The following is a 7,990-nucleotide window of genomic DNA, read 5'->3' as shown; positions in this document are numbered from 1 at the left end:
TCACTGATAGTTTGACTTAATGAGGTTCTTAGATTTAATCAAATAGAAAAAGGCAGTAAGCCATTTCCCAAAATGACTTGAAGGAAATATTTGGCAAAAATAATTGAGATTCAGAGATTACTGGTACAAAGAATATCAATTCGTACCACCCTGGACTATACCCTCTCACTCTCCACGGCCTGCTGATTTTAGAATTCACCCTGCCTCTGTGACAGCTACTTCCCTTAATAGAGGCCATTTTTCATAAACTATGAGGTGCAAAGGAATTAATCAAAAATTTTCTGTAGGTAAGCAGTAAATTGAGTCTGCACAATCTTTAATAATGCTTTGTATAATCTGTGAGAGTTTATGGAGTGCTTTCATAGACCTTTAACTCATTCAATTCCTATTCTAATCCTGCCAACCGGAGACTAGTATCCTAGTTTTACAGCTGAGAAAACAGAGGCTCAGAATCTTTTAGTTGTCAAAGGCCTCACAGCAAGTAAATATTAGAATTCAGACTGGTGTCTTACAGCTTCCTGTCTAGTGTTTGGCCCAGTCTACCTAAATAACCATCATTAAAAGAAGACAAAGGGGCCCAAGTATCTGAGCACGTGCTGATAGATGTGTCTACAAGGCAGCTGAAGCCACATGGGAGACCCAGGTGCAGTGTCCCATAACTACAATCCCAGCTACTGTGGAGGCTGAGGCAGGAGGATCAAGACAAAATGAGATCCTGTCTTAGAAAAAAACCTCTGTGAGGTTTGGTTGAGGTGAACCCGGCTTTCTGCCACAGAGGTAGGTGTGTGTGCGAAGCTAGCCAATCAGAGTACATCATCTCCTAGCCTGGCCAATCGGAGCATGACATCTCTGGCCACAGTGATGGTCCAACTTGGTCATGTGATACATGTTAGGTTGATCAGAGTCCTCCTGGGACCTTTCTGCCAGAGTTATCCTCAGCCCTCTTTCCTCGGGGTTTTGTCCTAAGTTTATTAGATGTTTACACATTAGGTTTCTGTGGCCATTATATCTGGAATATGGAAAAGAGATTGAGAACTGAAGAGAGGAAAAAAAGCCTAATGATATGATTTGGGATCTCAGATCCAATCATAACCTGAAACCTTAGGCCTGTTAAATGCTTGAGCTCTGGGGTGGTGCTTCAAAATTGGGAAATTGCTAAAGTTTGTGTGACTTTGCTCAGCTAATCTCATGTGAACAGGCAGTAGGAGAAGAAGGTTATCCTATTCTTCTTGGGAGCCAAAATTCCCAAAGGGAAGAGAATGACTGTGGAGAAGTTGACTATTTCTTAATGTCCTCAAAAAATGTAAAGATATTTCTTTAAAGAGTTGTCAGTCATTAAAAAGAACTCCAATTTGAAAGTCCCTTTTTCATTCCAGTTGTATTATTGGGTCATGATGTATTTGAATGTTTTTCCATGCAAAACTTCATCATAACTTTTCCAACAACCCAGTCATTTTGTATTACTGCTATAAACAAATTACAACAGACTTAGGGACCTGAACAACACAGATTCATTATCATACACTGCTGAAGGTCAACCAGTGGATTGGCAGGGCTGTTGTCCCTCTGGAGACTCTAGGGGAAAATCTGCTTTCTTGCTTTTTCCAGCTACTGGAAGCTGCCCATTTTCCTTTGCTTGTGGTCCTCTTCCAGCAGTGGCATCACCCCCAACTGATGCTTTCATCATCACATTTTTTTTTTTGGACATTGACCTTTATAAGGACCTTTGTGGTTGAGTCCAACCAGTTAATCCAAAATAATCTTCCCATCTCAAGCTCCTTAATTTAGTTATATCTACCAACTCCTTTGCCTTGTGAGATAACAAATTTGCAGATTCCAAGGAGAATAATGTGTACATATTTTGCAAGTTAGAGTGGCATTATTTTCTCTACCAGTATACATATGTATTTAAAAAACAAAACTGGGGACCAGCAGTTGGTGTAATGGCTGTGTCACTGGACTCCTATGTAGTCGACAGTGGTTCGAGTCCCAGAGCCAGAGACTTAATCTCATGCCTGGCGTGTGTGCATGCATGCCCAAGATCCCAAGAGGAGAATGGAGGAGAAGGGATTGCAGCATGGCCATTCCCTCTGGGGGGAGGGGGGATGAATTCTTGCTTTCTATCTCTGTCTTTCTGGTGACCGCACATGCCCTATAGCAAAAAACCTCTCTGGAAGAAAAAACAAAGAAACAAAAAAACAAAACTATGTACCCAAAATATTGTAGTATCAATAATGAAAATTTTGAAGTCACCCACTTAAAGGAAATGTTTGTCTTTTTAGAAAATTAATTTGTCATTCTGCTTTATTCTGGGTGAGAAAAGATACTAGAATTTCAAGCATATTTAATTCCTTTGCAAAGTTGACACTGTTCCTGCTTTTCTTAAAATCATTTTAATTTGTATTTGTGCATAAAACTAAATATAGACAGGGGCATGAGAAGATAGCAGTATCTGAGCAATATGTAGAAGAATATAAGATATGCAAAAATCCAGAAGCAACTTCTTAGCACCACTCTACAAAAGTACAAAAAAAGCAAAGACATACCAAAAAGTATTTGTCATTCTTATAAAACAGAACTTGATGAGAAGAAGGTATAACCTCTGACTTGGAAGATGATAAGGGCTAGAGAAAGCTGCTTTCACTTGACCACATTTCAAAACAATACAAAGCAAGTGAGTGTGACTTAGAGCAAATGGCAAAAGGAATTGATTTTTAAAGTACTTTTAAATCATAAAATCCCATAATTGTAACAGCACTCTAGATAGTTATCCAGCATTATACCAGGAACTTGGTTGGAGAAAAAAACTCCAGGAAGACATTGAATGAGAAGCAATAATAAATGCATGTCTCTGTTGTATTAAAGCTGACTATTCTCCTTAGCTGAATTAAATAAAATTGAGTTTTCATCCTAGATAAAGATTGTTTACAAGAGGTGAGCTTTTGTTTAAAAAAATCTAAAAAGAAAAGTCTGCCTTGAAAGTACAGCAGAGAAAACATTTTATAAATTTGACAAAACTGTACATAAAGAGATGCCTGGTGTGGTGTGGTGGTTAAGGCTACTAGATCCTGCTTGACTGACAGCACAGTTCAAGTCCTGGGCCCAGCAACTTGTGTGTGCCCAAAATCTCAAAATAAGAAATGGAGGAGAAGGGATTGCGGTGTAATCACCCCACAAGTGAAGAGGATACTTTCTCATTTTCCCTCTCCTTCTTCCTTGTAAGCATATGCACTTCTTGGCAAATTACAAAAAAAAAAAAAAAAAAAGAGAGAGAAAAGAAAGGAAAAGAAAAGAAAAGCTATTAAATTTAGTGGGAAAAGAATACCTAAAAGTGGTTAACATAATACGCTGTATGATTAATAGTTCAAACCTGAGTTACCTTAACTATAAACATGAAATTATAAAGAATAAAAAAAAAAGAAAAAAAAAAAAAAAAAAAAGAGAGAGAAAAGAAAGGAAAAGAAAAGAAAAGCTATTAAATTTAGTGGGAAAAGAATACCTAAAAGTGGTTAACATAATACGCTGTATGATTAATAGTTCAAACCTGAGTTACCTTAACTATAAACATGAAATTATAAAGAATAAAATAGGGCTTAAAAAATTCTGAAAAGGCTAAATCAGGAAATGAACCAGAAAGTAACAAGAACACTCATATCATATAATAAATGAGGTTATGATAACCAAAATAACAAACATGTTACTTTAAAGAAGTGGATGAAGTAGTTTCACAGCACTTAAATATTGAAAACAGAAAATTACCTTAAAGGTGATGTTAAAAGAACTAGAAAGAGGGGCCAGCAGGTGGTGTAATGGTTACATCACTGGACTCCCATGTAGTCAACTGCGGTCAACTCCTGGACCCAGTGGCTTAAAACTCACATTGGGCGAGTGTGCGTGTGTGTCCAAAACCCCAAGAGGAGAATGGATTGCAGTGTGGCCATCCTCCCTGGGGCTGATTTTTTGCTCTATGGCTCTCTCTGTCTTTCTGGCAAGTGCACATACCCTATCACAAAAATCTCTCTAAAGAAAAAAAGAACTAGAAAGTTATGAAATGTTAAGTGTTGGTTACAGTTGGTTTTTGATATTAAATACAATTATCAGAAGACTAAACCACCCGGCAATCTGTAGCCACTGCCTATCTGATCATTCCATAATATGCTGCCTGGAGACAAAATCAGAACCAGAGAACAACTTCAGAGGAACCATCCAAAGCTATTAACCGTGTGCCATCCAAGTGGGAGACCACTGCTACATGGTGGCTGAGGCCTAGTGCAAGGCCTGGATTCAGTTTTTTGCCTAACCTCAAAAGGCCAAGGGAAGTGACATGTATTAATATTTGGGTACTAGCTCACTGGAAGGGCGTGGGAGGATCAGAACTCAGTAAGACCCCATCACAATACCCATCTCTCTCTCTCTCTCTCTTTCATAAAAACAAAACAAAAAATTAGTTTTGAGATGCTGCAGAACTAAGCAGATAAAATTCACTATACATTGTGCTAAACTTTATAAATTATTAAAAGAAAAAGGGGCTTGGTCAATGGTAAAATATATTGAGCAGGTCTTTTGTCAGACCACGTGACTCACATGATAGAAGTTTGTCAATGGCTCCTCATTGCTCTTACACAAATCCAAACCCTTGAATAGCCTACCAGTTCCCTGGGTAAGGCTCCCACTTCTCTATTCTCATCTCACTCCTGTCAGCCATGCTGACTCCTTTATGCTCTAACAAGACCACTTCTGCACTGTCTTCAAGATGTTTGCTTTTTTTTTTTTTTTTTTAAGATTTTTGTCATAGGGCATGTGTACACTTGCCAGAGAGAGACAGAGAGAGAGGAAAAAATGAGAAATCACCCCCTGGGCAGATGGCCATTCTACAATCCCTTCTCCTCCATTCTCATTTTGGGACTTTGGGCATGCACACACACATGCCCAGCATGAGCTTCGAGCTACCAGCTCTTGGACCATGTGGGAGTTCAGCACTAACCACCATACTACCTGCTGCCCCCAAGATATTTGCTTTTAATTGTCCTGCCTGAAAGATTCTTTCTTCACTTCTCATGACTATCTTATCTTTCAGGTTACAGCTCAAACATCACCTATTCATCGTAGCTCTTTAAGATCACCCTGCATAAAATTTCCTTCCCCAGTTACACTTGTCAATGAACTACAAACATGGAATCTGTAAACAGAAAAAAGCTTTATTTGGAGTCTTATGGATTGCAACCAGAAAGTACAGATTCAGATAGAACCAAAAGAGTGTTCCCAGGAGTCTAGCGGAAGAGGTTGGTTTTATAGACAGAGAAACGCTGAAGAAAGTGTCGACAAAGTACAAAAAAATTGGATTGGTCATTTCAAAGTTATTTTCCTTGTAAGACTTAAGGCAAAGGGGGTTTCCTTATTATGCTGACTTAGGTAGACTGGAATCTTCTGGTTTGGGAGCAGCTGAACTCTTTTGGGATTTGTCTGCTTTCCTAAAGTTTCCGTTTGTTGATGTGGCATTTTAGCATGAGTGACTTCATTTTCTGTTTTGTTAGGACCTAGAGCAGGTGCTTAGTTCAATAATGGACCCCTATAATGCTTATTGAACTTCCTCCAATTATCCTCTTCATTTCTTTAGAAATGGCAACCACCACCACCACCACCAATAATCTATCACTAATGGAAACAAACATTTATTTGTGACCCTGTTTGTTTGTTAACCTTCCTCACTAGAATGTCGGCTTTTCGAGAGTTAAAATTGTATTTTAGGGGACCAGCAGGTGGCATGGTGGTTAGGGTGCTGGGCACTCCCATATGGCTGACCATGGTTCGAATCTCAGACCTGGCAGCTTGCTTTCTCTCTTTCCTCTGTCTGTCTCTCTCTCTCTCTCTAATGTGTGTTTCTCTCTTGTCAAATTGAAATAAAATGAATGAATAAATAAAATTAAATAAAATAATTCTTTTTAAAAAAAAACCTGTACTGGGACCAGCAGTTAGTGTAATGGCTATGTCACTGAGCTCCCATGTGGTCGACTGCAGTTTGAGTCCTGGACCCAGTGGCTTAGACTCACACCGGGCACGTGTGCGTTCGTGCCCAAGATCCCAAGAGGAGAATGGAGGAGAAGGGATTGCGGCGTGGCCATCCCCCCTGGAGGGTGATTTCTTGCTTTCTGTGTCTCTGTCTCTCTCTGTCTTTCTGGCGAGTGCACGTGCTCTATAGCAAAATCCTCTCAAAAAAAACAAAAAAAACAAAAACAAGAAACCCTGTACTTTAAACTTCCTGATCCATAGTAGATACTATGTTAATACAGGCAGAATGACTCAAAGAATAATTTTCTCTTTGAGAACAGATTGCTGCTGAATTGTTTTTATTGAAAAAAATCACTTAACTGGGTCTTTTAGTAATCTGAAAATAAAGCAAATACTTTTTTAGAAAGGAGTCTTGTGAGACAATGCATTTTCTGTCCGTTATTCTTATCCTATGTCCAAATGAATGGAAGATTCCTTTTTTACTTGAAAAGCATTTCCCGCACCTGATGGAAAAGTACTTGACTCCAGAATGCACTGACTGCAGGGATTTGGAAGGATCTATAATAGGCTGTCTATGAAGAGTCCATGTAGGAATGACTCATCTTGCAAGAATCGTCCTTGAAGATGGATCTGTGAGCATGTAGGTGCGTGGATCAGCATAAATCAACCTGTTCCCATCTAGGAGCTGTGTCTGCTTGTGTGCATCAATATCTTCTTTGGGAGGCTTGATTCCAAAGGATACTTTAAAGACAACAGTATTAATCCCTAGAATTACTTCTCTGAGGAAGACATGAAAGGAGTCTCATTTTTTTCTGCAACCTGCATGCCTCAGGCAACCTCTCAGACTCTCTTCACTTTCCACTGGACTCTTGTCATTGAAGAAAAGCTAATTAGAAGTTGGGAAAAGGTTAAAGTTCCCCAAAAGACCGAATTTCAAACAGAGAATTGGGAAAAGTTTCCCAGTCTTGGCAATAAGAAGTGATTTTGATAGCCATTAAGGTGACCTCAAGTTCACCTTCAAGCAAGATTCTGAGAAAACCAGTGTAAACCTCAATCTATTTTTACTCAATGAACTGAAAGAAAAAGGGAAAGAATCTAGACGTTGTGCTGTTTGTTCTGGGTAAATCAATAAAGAAGCTGATTTTCTTTCTTTCTTTTCTTTTTTTTTTTTTTGAAGACTTGGAGGAGCTTAATGATTTTCAGATCCTGAATTTGAAATGTAAAAAACAGTATATAAGTGTATAATTGTTGGAAATCTTACTCCAAAACACTAGTCTAAAATAGAAGATTCGGTGGAAATACATGTAGAATGCTGACTGCAAATTATCATACAGATTATCATTGTCTATTCAAATATTTATCTTTTCTAGGGACTATATGCCCACGGGTATTGGTAATGAGTTATTGAGCCTTTTGCCATTAATATTCTGTCTTTAGTCAGGCCCTGCTTTATGAGGAAGAAAATGTCATCCAGTCTTCAATGACTGCTATCACATTGTGAGGACACAGGAAGATTTGGTCAGAATTTGTCCTAGGGAAAATTGCAAAGAAGTGGGCTTGGGACCAGCAGGTGGCGTGATGATTAAGGCACTGGACTCCCACATGGCTGACTGTGATTCAAGTCTCAGACCTGGTGGCTTGCTTCCTCACTGTTTCTCTCTCTTTCTCTGTCTCTGGCAAGTGCACGTGACCTATAGCAACTTTTAAAATAGTAATAATATAAATAAAATTAAAATAAATAGTTCTGTCTCCCCACCCCCATATTCCTGAGGGTTTGCAGTGTCCTTTCCCCATAAGGAAGTCCCCACTGGTGGGAACACTACCTTCATTTTCTCTATTTTGTCAAAATATGCTCCCTGCTCTTGGAAGGCTGGGAAACTTTTCAGATCTTTAGTTAGCTGTCACTGCGGCCCTCAAACCTTAGAAGTAAAGTCGCCCTTTGAGAGTTAAACTCTGAATGAATTCCCAGTGGATCAGAGCA

Source organism: Tupaia chinensis, unplaced genomic scaffold (genome assembly GCF_000334495.1).
Source record: "Tupaia chinensis unplaced genomic scaffold, TupChi_1.0 Scaffold143797_1, whole genome shotgun sequence".
In the NCBI taxonomy this organism is placed as follows: Eukaryota; Metazoa; Chordata; class Mammalia; order Scandentia; family Tupaiidae; genus Tupaia; species Tupaia belangeri.
The sequence above is the reverse complement of the archived record's forward strand: the minus strand, read 5'-3'. Positions refer to the sequence as shown.